Raw genomic sequence first — 201 nt, forward strand, 5'->3', positions numbered from 1 at the left:
CACACAACAATGCAGCATTTCTGAGACACAAGGAGGCACAAGGAGGCATGTGGCCATGAGGACAGACACTAGGGTCCCCAGGCTTCCTGAAGAGGTGCAGGCCTCCCAGCCCACACAGCCTCTTCATGATGAACTGATGCACCACCTTCCACTCCAGACCTCATCCCCACAGACATCACCCCACGCCCCCCACCTTCACTT

The sequence above is a fragment of the Marmota marmota genome, unplaced genomic scaffold (assembly GCF_001458135.2).
Source record: "Marmota marmota marmota unplaced genomic scaffold, marMar, whole genome shotgun sequence".
In the NCBI taxonomy this organism is placed as follows: Eukaryota; Metazoa; Chordata; class Mammalia; order Rodentia; family Sciuridae; genus Marmota; species Marmota marmota.